Raw genomic sequence first — 15305 nt, forward strand, 5'->3', positions numbered from 1 at the left:
GTACTGCAGCTGACTGTGTAATCAGCAGATCACTAAATACAGTTAATTTTGGGTAAGGCATCCCAAGTGTGGCCACATATCCATACATATTTCCTTGCTGCAAGAGCGCTGCAAAAATGTATTCGTTAAGGACCTTCACATTTGCAACAAATATAAAAAGAAGGTAATACCAACGTTTTTGTTTTTGCAAGCCAAGCAGGCTGGCCAGCTACAGGCAAGGAATAAGCACTGGAAAGTCATGCCAACAATGAGCTGTTCTCACCATGCAGTAGCAGACCTCAGTATTTAATTGCTTTGCAATGATTTGTAGGAATTCTGCATTACAAACTCAGGAAACTTATAGCAGGATTCAATTTTAACTGACATAAAAGAAAAAAAAAGAAACTGGACATGTGTTATTAAAGTAAAATATATATGATTTCAGAAATTCTGCAATTATCTAATTAGTTAAAGGACTCAAAAGACTCTCCTCTCATTTAAAATGTGTTCCATGTGTCTTAGTTGGAGCCATCTGTAGATTCTCCCCTCTGCAAAGAGTGTGCTTCAAAGCAGCCACAACAAACTCTTCTTCAGACACTATGTTTTAATTCACTGATTTCATAAGTAGGTGCTATCTGCAAAACTCAGGACCGCAGTTCTGATAGAACCTACAACTGAACGTTGGCCTTGCATAATCCCAACAGATGAAGCTGACCAAGTTTAACTCAAAACCATTAAAACAGGGTGATGCACAGCCAAGGGACAGCAGCCGTCCCACAATCGACAAAGCAGATGTCTGTTGATGCTTAATCAGAAATAGCACTTACAAAAAAACCTCCTCCACTCTCCTTTGATAAAATGCATTTGCGATACTGTGGCTTGACATGGAGGCTAATAGCATTGCTTGCACATTTAAAAGTGCATTCTTTAGGGAATAGCAAGAATGGTAAAAGCAAGTGCACTAGCAGATAAAATGCACACAAGGCTTTTGGATTTATGGCATCTGAATGAACTACTAGCAGGAAACAAAAGGAAGCAGGAGTAATTGCATGCAGGACTGAAAGAGAAAGCAACACTTTCAAGGCAGCCTTGAGGAAGCTTTTGTGCAGATGGAGGAACAAAAAAACAAACCATGTTTGCATCATGCTGTTTGCTCATTTCTGGAATTTGTCGGTTTCCCAGATAAAACTCCTGAAACAGTTTGCCGCAAGTGCAGTACTACAACAGCAATTCTTGCAATCTCAATAAAACCAACAATTTCTTTTGAAGTTACAACAGAACATAAAAGCCATTTATAACTATTAAGTAACTTGCTGAATCCTTTTGGCTAGAGTAACAGTCTTTGAAAACAAACCTGATCCTCTTCCTGAAACACCTGGAGAAGCTGGCCAGGTGAGCCTCTTTGGACAAGAAATGTCCCCTGCCATCCTTTATGTCTCAACATGATGGAAAGTCCAACATACCCTTTATTTTTTATTAGGCTCTCATTCATTCACACAAGAAATACCTGTACGGTGGATAGCCAGGTAAGTGTTTGAATTTTTACCACATGCAACATTTAAACAAAATTTGTTCTGTGAGATGTAAAGTGGGCACTTTTTAAATCTGTTTCCTAAACATTAAGTCAAAATACAAAAAGTAAATTAGATTATGTTCTAATTAATAATTGTGTGCCATCAAGTTGCAACTGACTCATGGTGACTGCAGGACCAATCAGATTTTCAATGCAAGAAATTAGCAGAGAAGAAGAGATTGGATTTATACCCTGCTCTTCACTCACAGTCTCAGGGCATTTTACAATCTCCTTTTCCTTCCTCTCCCTACAACAGACATCCTGTGGGGTATGTGGGGCTGAGAGAGCTCTCAGAGGGCTGCTCTTGGGGGAACAGCTTTGCTGAAAACTTCTGGTTGACCCAAGGTCACACCAAAAGCTGCAAGTGGAGGAATGGGGAGTCAAACCCAGTTCTCCCAGATTAGCATCCGAACACTTAACCACTACACCAAACTGGTGATTTGCCATGTCTTCCTCTGCATGGCAACCCCAGTCTTCATTGGTCCAAGTATAACCATGGCTGACTTGCTTCGCTTCCAAGGTCTGAGGAGACTGGGCTAGGCTGGCCAATCAGGCTGCTATGCTCAAATTAGGACAGTTATAATTTTTCCAGAAAGCTGATGCTCCATATCCCAGTGTCTTATTTCTTCTTCAGATCCTCTCCTCTCATTTCCATGGTTTCTAGCTTTATCCTCCATAGGAACTTACACCTTCCTTTGTCTTCTCTGCTTGAATTCTTTGCTACAGACCACATCACTTCGTTCTCATTATTCAACAGAACACCTGTTTCTTTCGACAGACATCACTTGACTCTCACTTCTGGCTGTTTGCATCTAGTTAAGCTGTGACTTGGGGTGTGCAGTATTTTTCAGATCCAGATATATTGAAGCTGAAAAATATCAGTAATCATGGTTTCCAAATACCATACTGGTATATTTGGATCCAGGTTTTTCTTCAGGTTTCTGGTATTTTTTGGCTTCTTTATTCCCTTTAGGGAACCTTTCCATGGGGCTGGGGGATGTTTTTAAAGGTTCTGGTGACAAAATAGCAGGAGAGTTGCTGGTGCCTGTCCTTTAAATAACCCCCAAAATTTCAACTCAGTTGGACCCCAGGGTCCAATTCTATGGGCTCCTGGACAAGGTGCCCCCAACCATTCTCCACTGTTTCCTATGTAGGGAAAAAAGCAAAACAGAAAGCAAAACCCAATGTAAAACCAGACAACCTGTGTGACCTGAGACTCTGTATAGATCTTTGGTAAATGATGTCGAGTCAAGGGATTCCAGTGCTCCTGCGGAGGGGAAAGTATAGCGGTGGGAGCAGGCAAAATTGGAATGGAAGGAGATTGAGACACAAGAGGGCTCGTTCCCCTTCCAGCCTGCGTCCCATCCCAAAGATAGCAGGTAGAAGGGCCAAGTGGAAACACTCGCCTCCGTCCCTGATATTGTGCAATGCCAGGTCCATAAATAATAAAGCCTCAGTCCTGCAGGATTTTTTTTATCAGACAGGACATGGACCTGGCTTGCATGATGGAGACCTGGGTGCGGGATGGGGAGACAGTGGCTCTCTCCCAAGTAGCCCCTCCTGGGTTCTCTGTTCTTCATCAGGTTCGGACTAGCAGGCGGGGGGGAGGGATGGCTATTTTCATACGGGAGGATTGCTCCTTCAGGGCACTCCCCCCGCCAAAGATCATAGGCATAGAATGTGCTGGCCTGGTGTGGGATGTAAGGGAGAGTTTAGCAATCTGGCTGGTGTATCATCTGCCTAGTGCACCAGCCAGTGCCCTACCGTCCCTGATGGAGGCTGTAGCAGGCTGGGCATTGGCGCACCCTTGGCTTATAATCTTGGGTGACTTCAATGTCCATGCTGAGGATGCAGCTTCCACTCGGGCAACGGACCTAGTGCTTTCCATGGCAGCACTGGGACTCTCCCAATATGTAACAGCACCCACACACCAGGCTGGGCATATATTAGACCTGATCTTTGCGGCGGGAGTTGGAGTGGATCAGATTTCTGCCGAGGCGGTGCCATGGTCTGACCACTATGCCCTGAGGGCTCGTGTGAATACGCCACCTCTACCCCATCTAGGCAGTGAGCAAGTTTTAGCTTGCCAGCGTAGCCAGATGGACCCTTTGCAACTTCAAATGGCTATGCAGAATCCCTGGCCCTCTGGCAACTCGTTGGATGAACTGGTAGAGAACTGGAATAGCCAGCTCTCCTCGGCCATCGACGACATCGCTCCCCAATGTCCTCTTCATCCTCGTTCACAATCTGCTCCATGGTATACCCTGGAGCTGCGATCAATGAAACGACGATTAAGACGACTAGAGAGACATTGGCGACATACTCGTGACGAAGCTACGAGAACATCCTATAGGTCATTTATACGGACCTATGAGATGGCAGTCCAGGCCACAAAGAAGAATTACTTTGCGTCCCAGATTGCATCTGCAACCTCGCGCCCAGCACAATTATTCAGTATAATTCGGTCACTAACAATTTTACCGCATGGTAAACAAAATATTAGAGAATTGGAAATAGGCTGTGAGGCTTTTGCGAGTTTTTTTGCAGATAAAGTCTTGTCGCTTCGACAGGACCTTCCCGCCATACTTGATACAGTGAAAGAACTTGGGGCACTGAGCACGTCTTCTGGTCCAGTTCTGGATTCCTTCAGTTTACTCAGCCTGGAGGAAGTCGACAGGATCCTTTTAGCTGTACGCCCTATGACTTGTAGGTTGGATCCGTGCCCGTCCTGGCTTATAAAAGCTAGCCAGGCAATGCTACGTGAACCACTGCAAGGTATCATCAATAGATCCCTGATAGAATGGATCTTTCCCATGCCCCTTAAAGAGGCTGTGGTCCGTCCCCTCTTGAAAAACCATCTGCAGATCCGGCCATATTGGCAAGCTATCGGCTGGTATCAAACCTTCCCTTTTTGGGTAAGGTTATAGAGCGGGCGGTGGCAATTCAGCTACAGGGATTCCTGGAGGATACTTCTGCACCGGATCCATTCCAGTCCGGCTTTCGACCAGGCCACGGGACGGAGACGGTTCTAGTTGCTCTCATGGATGACCTCCTGCGACATCTGGATCGGGGTGGCTCAGCAGTGCTGCTATTATTGGACCTGTCAGCCACTTTTGATATGGTTGATCATCAGCTACTGACTGGCTGCCTTGCCGACGTGGGGATTCAGGGGTCCGCCTTACGGTGGTTGACCTCCTTTTTCCAAGATCGGGGACAAAGGGTGGTGACGGGGAGGAGTCATCCCAGAGGCACTCACTCACATGTGGTGTGCCTCAGGGTGCGGTGCTGTCCCCGATGTTATTTAACATCTATATGTGCCCCCTTGCCCAGATTGTCAGGAGGTATGGACTGGGTTGTCACCAATATGCAGACGACACCCACCTCTAGCTATTCATGGGTGGCCAGTCCAACTGTACCACGGAAAATCTGGATCTGGCTCTTCAAGCCGTAGCACCCTGGCTCAGGATGAGTCAGCTGAAATTGAATCCGATGAAGATGGAGGTTCTCTATCTGAGTCGGGGTGGTTCAAGGGAAGTGGTCCAGCTGCCGGCTCTAGACGGGGTGCCATTGATACTGGCCCCTAAGGTCAAGAGCTTGGGTGTGCTCCTTGAGTCCTCCCTTACAATGGAGGCCCAGGTAGCAGCCACTATTAGATCCGCCTTTTTTCATCTTCGGCGGGTGTGGCAGCTGGCTCTTTTTCTGGAGCACAATGACTTAGCAATGGTGATCCATGCTACGGTCACCTCAAGAATAGATCACTGTAATGCTCTCTACATGGTGTCAAGTAGATGGATTCAAAGACAAGTCAGAGTTGCTACGAAGACTACGTTTATTGATAGACCGTTACTTTGGCTCAAGCCCTTAACTTGAGAAGAATGAAACCAATACATGATACATTGATACATGAGTTTTAAGATACACTTCAAAAGGATTCCTACGGGGAGGGGAAGCAGGGGAGCATTCACACATAACTACAAGATATATTCCCAGGGTGTTTATCAAGCCTTTTGGCCTTGTATTCTCTAAAGATTCTTCCTCCCTCATAAGGCTCTCTGGGAAGGTGCTGATTACGTCGTTCTCAACAATTACCAGTCATAAAGGAGAAAGGGGCCAATAAGGGGAATTAAACTAGCAGCATTTGGTTCATCATGATTTTACCCAGGCCTGCTTGTGACAGGCCAAGAACCCATCAGTCTTTGGTCAGAATCAGTCGAGCTTGACACATGGGGCTACCCTTGACGCTGACTCGGAAACTACAGTTAGTGCAGAACGCTGTGGCACGGCTGTTAATGAGGCTCCCTCGATGGGAGCACATTCAGCCAGTGTTGAAAGAGCTGCACTGGCTACCTATTGTGTTCTGAATCCATTTCAAGGTGTTGGTATTGACCTTTAAAGCCCTTTATGGTCAGGGACCCGTTTATCTGCGGGACCGCCTTTCCCCATATATCCCCCAGACAGCACTGCATTCAGGGACAAAAAATCTGCTGTCCACCCCCGGACCAAAGGAGGCCAGGTTGCGTTTGACACAAGCCAGGGCCTTCTCGATGTCAGCACCAGAGTTATGGAATGCTCTCCCGGAGGCCATAAGGGCCCTGCGGGACCTTCCTACATTCCGCAGGGCCTGTAAGACCGAATTGTTTCAACAGGCCTTTGATGCTTAAACTGAGAGACAGCTGCCACCTGACATCAGCTCGAGTTCCCGGTGACCAACCATCTGAAAAGCAGAACCGCCAACATAGTAATGGTACAGTACCGTGGAATAGTTTTTAAATTTTAATTGTATTAATGTTTATAGATTTTGACTTATTGTTTTAAATTGTGTAAATGACTGTTGTAAGCCGCCCTGAGTCCGCTTGTGGAGAGGGCGGGATAAAAGTCTAATGTAAATAAATAAATAAAAACAACCTGAACCTGTGTAAAACTACAGAATCTAAACCTGTATAAAACCACAGAATCTGAACCTATCAAACACTCAATAATCTAAATAAAAACTGATACTAACCAACTCCAGCAAAAAGGGAACTTTTAAAAAACACAAACATTTGAAATGGATGCAATCTTACCTAAAGCAGCCTGGCAAGCCCAGAAGACAAAGAAACACTGGGGGGCTGAGGGGAGAGCAAGAAAAAGGTAAAAATAGTCCCGAGAGCCTGCAAATACCAGCTCCCAAAATTCTCTGTTTATCCCAATTATGTCTGGGATTTCCTGAGACCCAATTCCTCCAAAAAAGTCCCAGATATACTTGGGAGACCTGATTATATCTGAAAAATCCTGATAAGGTATTTCTCAGATAGGTGGCGGGCTCTCCTTCCTTGGAGGTTTCTAAACAGAGGCTAGATGGCCATCTGACAGCAATGAAGATCCTATGAATTTAGGGGGAGGTGTTTGTGAGTTTCCTGCATTGTGCAGGGGGTGGGACTAGATGACCCTAGAGATCCCTTCCAACTCTGATTCTGTATCAGCTCAGTTATACAAGCTCACATCCCTAGCTGTAACTCATACAAGACTAACATCAAAGGGCACACAGACTGATGCATATCAAGGGTTCTACAGGGTCTCCAACCATGTTCCTCACCCAGGTGGCTGGGAGACACAAGAGATGGATGCACATGGTGGCACAGAAGGAGAAAGAATGGTGCTATGTTGGGAAGAATCAAACACAAAAAGGAACCAGCTGTTTGCATTCTCTAAGCTTTGTAGCCATGACGCACATTGTGTGACACATTTGCCTGGTTGCTGAAGCAAGTCAATCCAGTGTGCCTCTTCTGCTCATGCTTTAGCAAACCAGGTCAGAATAGGTCTGAAGATAACCTCCTCCCCCAGGCCCCAGTGATCTGGTTTTAAGGGAATATTGTTTAAAAGTAAATAGCTTAACTATGCCAACTTTCAGCACTGTTGGGTGCCCGCTGATTTAAAGCACATGCTTAACTTCTCACTGAAGTCAAACTAAATCAAGCAGTAACTAAAATAAAGCAATTTTTAATGAAGGAAACAGCAGCTGGCTTAGAGAAAACTGTTATTATAACAGTTCTGTAAAACTCAGCATATCCCAGTATGCGATTATTTAAAGTGACAATAAAAAACTACTTTTTAAAGCCATCTTTTCCCTACCTAAATGGCAGCACACTTCATCGGTTGAAATGATTCCTTTTCCTGAATTTCCCCTCCCTCTCCACTCAAAACCTCATGAAGTACACTCCATAGTTAAAAGATGCAAATCCCATTTATATGCTAGAGGCACTTGAAATTTACTGAACTAAAAGACTGAAAGCATACATAGATGCTAAGAATTGACACTAATTCCAGTGCAGTTATGTTAAACATGTGAACAGTTTAAGGTGTCAAACTCATTTGTGATGAGGGTCAAATTTGATATAAATGAGACCTTGTCAGGCCGGACCATGTCAGACTGGGCCATGTGTGTACCTATTTAAGATTAGGTAGCAGAGATATAGGACAAAGGCAAACAAAATTAAAGATTTTTTTTAAAAAAATCCTTAAAATAAAACATGCTTAAAACATTAGCATTTGTTGGTCTTAAAGGTGCTTTCTTTGTATTTCTCCCATGGGATCCAGGGAAATGGGCAAAGGAAGCTCTGGCTCTTTCCTTCCTTCTCCAGGGGATCAGCAGGGGGATGAGCCTCAGCCAATGGAAGACTGTCTTGGCTCAATATCCCTGCTGTGTGATTGAGAGAGCCTGACAAAGCAAGCTATCCCCCCCCTTCCTCCCCAAGGGAGGAACCTCAGCTAAAGGAGAAAATAGAGGCTTTGCTCTTTAGCTCCTGTGCGATTGAGCAAGCCTGGTCAAGCAAGCTGAGATGCAGAAGGAAGCTAGAGAGAGAGAGAAGGAAGCAGATGACAGCCAGTTGCTTAGAGGCCTGATAGGAATGCTTCAGGGGCCTTTCAGCTCCCAGGCCACATGTTTGACAGCCCTGGTTTAGGGCTTCCTAAACTCATTTAGTTTTGTAAGATTCCACGACCAGATGAACTCTTAGCAAACTGGCAAGTCAATTGCTACACAGCAACCAAGGACCATGGTGTAAAAGAAACAATATTTGGGGGGGGGGGGCATAAAAACTTGGTTTTATTGAACAGTAATAACTGATAGTGATTGGGACTGTGCCATCATCACAATCAAATATTGCTGTGCACAGTGACATCAACAATGTTTGTGATAACCCCCATCCAAGCCAGGTGCTCCCTCATTAGTACACAACTAGAAAGTCATTCTAAACTTGCAAACAAATTGATTTCAAAGAGGAGGGAAAAGAGCCCCTCTATTTATTAAATCACATTAGGTCTTATAACAGCTTGTACCTGACCCACATAGCTCAGAAAAGACTGTGGCCTCCCTCTGACAAAAACGACTCTTGAAATCCCTTTTGTTGGAAGGCTCCACGGGCTGGAAGCAGGCTTGGAGCTGACAGAGCAGAGGGGGGAGATCAAACACACAGACTTTTTTTACACCTCAATAGCACCCTGCCCCTGCAACTTTCCCATGGGGCTGGCTCAAACAATGATGCTCCCACTTGACTGGAACAACATCAGTAATGTGCACATGCAAAATGGCTTTATCACCAGATATCATTCCAAGCACACTTTCAATGGAATCCTTCCACACATTCAGCTGGAAGCTGGCAAGTCTACAGTAGACACGAGCAGTGTTCCCTCTAAGCTGAGTAAGTGTGAGCTAGCTCACACTAAAAATCTCACAGATTTTTAGTCTCCAACTCACAGATTTTTGTCTTAGCTCAGGAAGGATGACCCGAGAGCACAATAATTTATGCAGGAGCTCACAACTTTAATGCTAGTAGCTCACAAAGTAGAACTTTTGCCCACAAGACTCTGCAGCTTAGAGGGTCATGAGTTGTACCCATGTGCACGAACTGGCTCAGGAACTAAATGATGAATTTTGGCTGTTTTGTGGTTCATGAGCTGAAGTTCGTGACAGGTCAATTCGCGTGAACTTTCCAGGAACGTCCAAGCAGCTGGTAGGGATTCATGAATTTCCAGGCAGCCTGTCTCCACTCAAACAAAATGTTTACCAAACTTCAAAGCAGCTTCAAAGGAATTGGGGGAGGGGGAATTCTCCTGCCTTGGAAACACCAATAGGTTCCCTGCATGTTTGATGTGTATAGTTTGCACTTTTGAACCTGTACCTAACATTTTCCCCTGAAAGCACTTTCCATGGAGCATCTTCTTTCAGGGAACCATAACTCAGGTCCCCTGCAAGTTTAATGTCTCTAGCTTGTATGGGGTCTGTTCTATACACTCCTGAACCTGCACCTCTAAAAACGACCACCTGTCATTTCCCCAGAAAACACTTTCCTGGGGGCACCTTATTTCAGGGTCTGTAATAGGGGGTGTACATTCGGTTCGGCCGAACTGAATCAACCACCCCTGATTCGGCTGTATACGGAATCGCATATAGCCGAATCCAATTGGGGCCCGTTATGCGGGAGCTGAGTATGGCTCCCCATATTCGGAAGTATACGGAAATCCATGGAAAAGGCATGAAAGGGGCTTCTGCAGCCTCAGGGGAGCTGCTTGCCTCCTTTCCCGCCTTTGGTAGCCTTTTTCCGCCTCTCCCATAGCCTCCCTGGGATCAAGGGGGGAGGAGAGGAGCCCCAGCAGCCAATCCAAAGCATGTATTTGCAAAATGCATTGCAAATGCATGCTTTGCAGGGTTGTTGTGTAGCTGACCCCCCAGCCATCAGCAACATTGTTGTTCTTTTGATCTTTTGCTTATTTGGGTATCCAAGTTGTCTGGCCAATCACAGAGCAGTGCTATTTTTTGAAACTGCTCTCTGTAGGGCCAGAGAACCTTTTTAAGAAGTCTGCCTGGCTGGACTCCTCCATTGCTGCTGTGTTGGTGTGAGAGAGAGATTGTGCTGTGCTGGCCCTTGGCCTCAGCTGCTGCTGCTCTCTCTCAGCCTTACCAGACTTGCCTGGAGTAGAGAAGACGTCAAAGGTAAGACAGTCTTGGGGTTCTTGTTTTTATTTTAGTTGGTAAAAGGACTTTTTAAGACTCAGAGTCCCTTTACTTATCCAGATTTGGGTGGTGGGTAGCTTATTTGGGGTTAGGGTTAGGAGGTTCTGCTGGGGGAGCAGGCCTGGGGTGGGGGTTGCCAATTTGCCCATATCTTTATTTAGTGAGATGACTTTTAAAAATACAGTGTCCTTTTACTTTTCCTGATTTGGGTGGCTTGGATTTCTTGGGGTTAGGTTGAAGGGGGGTTTCTTTTTTTGGGGGGGGGGAAGGGGTTGGTAAAGTTCCTGTATTGTTAAAAGTTAAGTTTTTTACTGTTTTTAAAGGATTCTGTGTTTGATTTGTTGCTGCTGTGTTGTGCTGCTGGTGTTCCTTTTCTCTTCTGGTTCTTGGGGGGGGGGGCGCTGTTTGGCCTAATTTTCATTGTTTAAAAGGCCACTTTTTAACAGTTGAGTTTCTTGGCCTTCTCCTGTTGTCCCTTTTCCTGGTTCTGGGGGGGGGGGGGGAGCTGGCACCTGGTGGGGAAGCTGCTGGTGAGAGACCCAGAACCAGCAGGCTTGTGCTTGGCCAGCTCTCCCTGTGTTGTTTGGGGCAGGGCTGGAGAGCTGGCATCTGTAGATTGTGTGTTCTGTGGCAGGGAAGCTGGCATCTGGGTGAGAGACCCAGAGCCAGCAGGCTTGTTGTGCTTGGCCAGCTCTCCCCGCGTTCTTTGGGGCAGGGCTGGAGAGCTGGCATCTGGGTTTGCAGAGCAGACCTTGAGCAGATTGTGTTTTGTGTGGCAGGGTTCATAGAGTAGATAGATATATATAGTGCATTTGGGTCCTATAGAGATCTCTGGTGTGAAATAAGGTTTGGCTTTGGGTGCCCCAGGAACTGGACCCCCTGGCCCATTCTCCCCCCCTCCCCATATATTTCCGAATCTATGTACTACCGAATTATTTTTTTTTTGCACATCTCTAGTCTGTAACTCAGATCCCGTACATCCAATCCTCACCAAACCTGGAGGGCAGGTAAAGGAGAGTCAGCTGGAGATTCCCTGTGAGTTTGGTGTCTCTAGTGTGCTGGAGAGGAGGTACTCTAGACCAGGGGTGTTGAACTCATTTGTTATGAGGGCCGGATCTGACATAAATGAGGCCTTGTGGGCCAGGCCATGTCTGGTTGGGCCGAGCCATGTCAGGCTGGGCCATGTGTGTACCTATATAAGATTAGGTAGCAGAGATAAATTTTATAAAGAACAACAGACCAACACAAATATTTTTTTAAAAAAACTTAAAACATGCTTAAAACATTAGCACTCATTAGCCTTAAAGATGCTTTCTTGGTATTTCTCCCATGGGACCAAGGAAACTGGGCAAAGGAAGCTCTGGCTCTTTCCTTCTTTCCGCAGGGACTTGGGAGGGAGAAGCTTCAGTCAATAGAAAGAAGAGAGGCTTGGCTCAGTAGCTCTGCTGTGCGATTGAGAGAGCCTGGCAAAGCAAGCTATTCCTCCCCAAGGGAGGAACCTCAGCCAATGGAGAAAACAGGTTTTGTTCTGTAGCTCCTGTGCAATTGAACAAGCCTTGCAAAGCAAGCTGTAATGCAGAAGGAAGCAAGATACAGGGAGAAGGAAGCAAATGACAGCCAGTTGCTCAGGGGCCTAATAGGAGCCTTCTGGGGGCCGAACTGCATGTTTGACACTCCTGCTCTAGACTGTACCGCATCACAAACCTCATGAACTGAACCACTTTGTTTGGTAGCTAAAAGTTTATAACAGTTCATGAACCGGGCATGCTACGAACCACAAACTGAACCGCAGTTTCAGTTGTGAGTCGACCCTGGAGGAAATGGTTTAGATTTATCTGCACGACATTTTATTTCACCACATATATAACACTGTACAATGATGCAAACAACAGGATGGTAAACATTCTAGGTGCAGACCACCTCTGTGGCTACAGTAGTGTTGCTGTCCATCTTCTGTTAATTTTGATGGGATTTGGACAGGCTCAATGCTAGAGCACCAGCTTAGTAAACAGACAGCTCCGTCCACAGTACCTCCTGTTAAAGGATCCCAGATGATATATATGGGAAACTGTTGAAGCTCTACTACGAGAACAGTGCTGGGCAAGAGGCCCAATGCCAGTTTCCTAAAGCCCAACAGTAGCCCTCTAACTAGATGCCCAAGTAGCACCCATTAAAGGATCCCAGATGATATGTATGGGAAACTGTTGAAGCTCTACTACGAGAACAATGCTGGGCAAGAGGCCCAATGCCAGTTTCCTAAAGCCCAACAGCAGCCCTCTAACTAGATGCCCAAGTAGCATGCTGGCACATGAAAGTGATATAAAGACTCTCCAGAAGGGAATAATTACAAACCTCACAATGGTCATGAAAGTGCATGCTCCTCTTCAACTTTATGTTGAAAGAAAGAAAAAACACAGACAGAAGATCTGCAAAGTGAAGACATACAACCCCCCTCAGCACTTTGTCACAAGAAAGATCTACAACAAAAGTAATTTCCAAAGCCCAATTCTAAGCAGCCTGCTTGTTCCACTCACTGCTTTCCAGGCCCTGGAGCCCCTTGACTGTGAAGCACCTGATACAGAACAATCCCACCTTATAAGGGCCCCTCCAAAGCCAGAGATGAAGACTTGGGGCTGCAGCTGCAAACACACATTAAAGTCTACTTACAAATAGCTGAATTGCACAACCTAGTGGTCTATTTGCACAGTGCACCATCAACCTGGAAAAAACCTTTCAAAAGAAACCAAGGCCTTTTGGCGATCTCAATACATCCTACAGCACCTGTTCCATGCAGTTCAACAATTTTCAGGACTGAAAAATATTAATCCATCAAGCAGAACCACTGTTACAACCAGACTTTGGCAGAGCACAATATGAAGGTGTCCTTTGCTGAATTAGACCATTAGTATTCTCTACTAAGACTAGCAGTGTATCTCCAGAGTCTCAGGAAGAGGTCTCTCACATAACCCACTAATTTTATTTATTTCGATTTATATCCCACCCTACCCCACCAAAGCGGGCCCAGATCCTTTAACTGGAGATGATGTTGAGGACTGAACCTGAAGTAATCTGCATCTTAAGCAGATGTTCCCCACCACTGAGCCACAGTTCCTCTTCTCTTCATCCAAACATCTCCTGCTCCTTTACATACACTTCCCCCACCTGCAATACGCTCCCAGCAGTGGAACACTCAGCAGTGAAAAAGTAGCAGGCATCAAGGTAAGAAGTCAACTGTTCAAATTGAGGTGGTAATATTTCCTGGTGAGGGAGAAAGTACAGCAGCAGCCCCAGAACAATTGTGGCATGGGGGAAGTCAGCCTTCCAACTGTTTTGGGTTTTACAGCTTTGCTTTAAAGCTGTGCCATTATCAAAGGCCACATCATGTGTTGGATGAAAGGATACAGAACACTTTGGACTTGGACAGCAGCTCTTTATGAAAGGAAGACCCAAAGGCAACTGCATTTCAGCTCTAGCTATTCTTGTAGATGGCTGAAATTACAAGTGCTGCAGCTAAAGTGTTTGAAGTTCTATTTGAAAGATAGCAAATTTGGGAGGAAAGGAGCAGCTGTCATATGTATAACATCTGAACTAAAAGCCACATTTATTACTGGTTTCCACCTAATTTATTCCCCTCATTTATCTCCCTGTCAAACTCCAGCTGAAACATGATTTACCTTTTCACCACCAGCTGCCGCTGCCACTGCCACGTTTCTGTGAGTTGTGGGGAAAGAAAATTCCAACAACACTGTCCCCTCCAGGGAGCATTCTTGCCAATTAAGCATTTGCAACAACCGCTATGGAGTTGTAGCAAAGAGAAACCTTTCCCACAAGCTAGGGGACTAAAGGTAAGCTCATATTCTTAGAACACCATCTCTTTCATGAGCAGTCTCTGATCACTCTGTCATTTCCAATGGTCAAGTTAGGATCCTGTATTAAAGTCTTAACTAGGGATGGGCACCAGCCATTATTCGGCATGAACTTGGGCTGTTTGGGGAAGCTACCTTCCTTGGACATTTACTGGACTGCTTTATGATTTGGTTGTTTGGGCCATTTAAACCTAACACTTGAGTGGCATGGGTCCCCAGCCAACCTATTAGGTTTAAATGGCTGCTAGCCATTTCACCAGTCAGTTATACTTCCCCCCTGCTTCCAAGCGGGGGGAAGCAAAACAGACCAGTGAAATGACAGCCAGTGGGGTGGGGAGGAAGCAAAACTGACCAGTGAAATGGCTTGCAGCCATTTAAACCTAACAGCGGGATGTGTGCACTCATCATCAGCTGCTTGGTTTAAATGACTGAAAACCCATTGGTTTCACTCCCCTGCTTCAAACTGCTCTCTGGGCAATCCCTTCCTCCCTTTCTCCAGGCCATGGCTAGGGGGGAACAGAACTCGCCACTCAGTTCAAGTAGGGGTCTTTTGCCTCAGTTCAGGGGTCACCCTGAACTGGATTTTTTTAGGTTTGTGCCCATCCCTAGTCTTAATAACTGCCTGCATTACCACTGACACGCATTTTACAGGATTCTAAGTTCAATTTCTGGCATCTCTGCTTAAAAAGATTTTGAGTTGAAGATGTTAGGAAAGAACTTAAGACTCTCTCAACCCAAGACCCTGGATAGCTGCTGCCAGTCAGAGTAGATAACCCTGAACTGACCAATGGCCTGACTCAGTATAATGCTGAGTCCTCTGTGTGGATGGGCACCCAGGCATCCGCAGTCAGGTGTGGAGCTGCAAGGGACAGAACTGTAAAAATGAAAACATGCC

The 15305-nt window shown here is 45.7% G+C and overlaps 1 protein-coding gene across 1 annotated transcript in view; it reads right to left on the reverse strand.

Moving 5' to 3' along the window:
* EFL1 (elongation factor like GTPase 1) overlaps positions 1–15305 on the reverse strand; it is a 118139-nt gene that overhangs the window by 85685 nt on the left and 17149 nt on the right. The gene's annotated exons all lie outside the window — the stretch shown is intronic.

The sequence above is a fragment of the Heteronotia binoei genome, chromosome 19 (genome assembly GCF_032191835.1).
Source record: "Heteronotia binoei isolate CCM8104 ecotype False Entrance Well chromosome 19, APGP_CSIRO_Hbin_v1, whole genome shotgun sequence".
Lineage (NCBI taxonomy): Eukaryota > Metazoa > Chordata > Lepidosauria > Squamata > Gekkonidae > Heteronotia > Heteronotia binoei.